This window comes from Neophocaena asiaeorientalis, unplaced genomic scaffold (assembly GCF_003031525.2).
Source record: "Neophocaena asiaeorientalis asiaeorientalis breed wild unplaced genomic scaffold, Neophocaena_asiaeorientalis_V1.1 scaffold161, whole genome shotgun sequence".
In the NCBI taxonomy this organism is placed as follows: Eukaryota; Metazoa; Chordata; class Mammalia; order Artiodactyla; family Phocoenidae; genus Neophocaena; species Neophocaena asiaeorientalis.
In genome coordinates, this window is record NW_020171987.1 from 1 (window position 1) to 390 (window position 390).

Here is a 390-nt window from a genome sequence, read left to right on the forward strand (position 1 = left end):
GAAGATATACAAAATGGAAAAACCATTAGCCAGACACATCAAGAAAAAAAGACAGGTGACTCAAATCCATAGATTTACAAATAAAAAAGAACTAACAACTAACACAGCAGAAACACAAAAGATCATCACAGCTTACTACAAGCAACTCTATGCCAATGAAATGGACAACCAGGAAGACATGGACCAATTCTTAGAAATGCACAACCTGCCAAGACTGAATCAGGGAGAAATAGAAAATATGAACAGCCCAATCACAAGCACTGAAATTGAAACTGTGATTAACAATCTTCCAACAAACAAAAGCCCAGGACCAGATGGCTTCACAGGCGAATTCTATCAAACATTTAGGGAAGAGTTAACACCTATCCTTCTCAAGCTCTTCCAAAATAT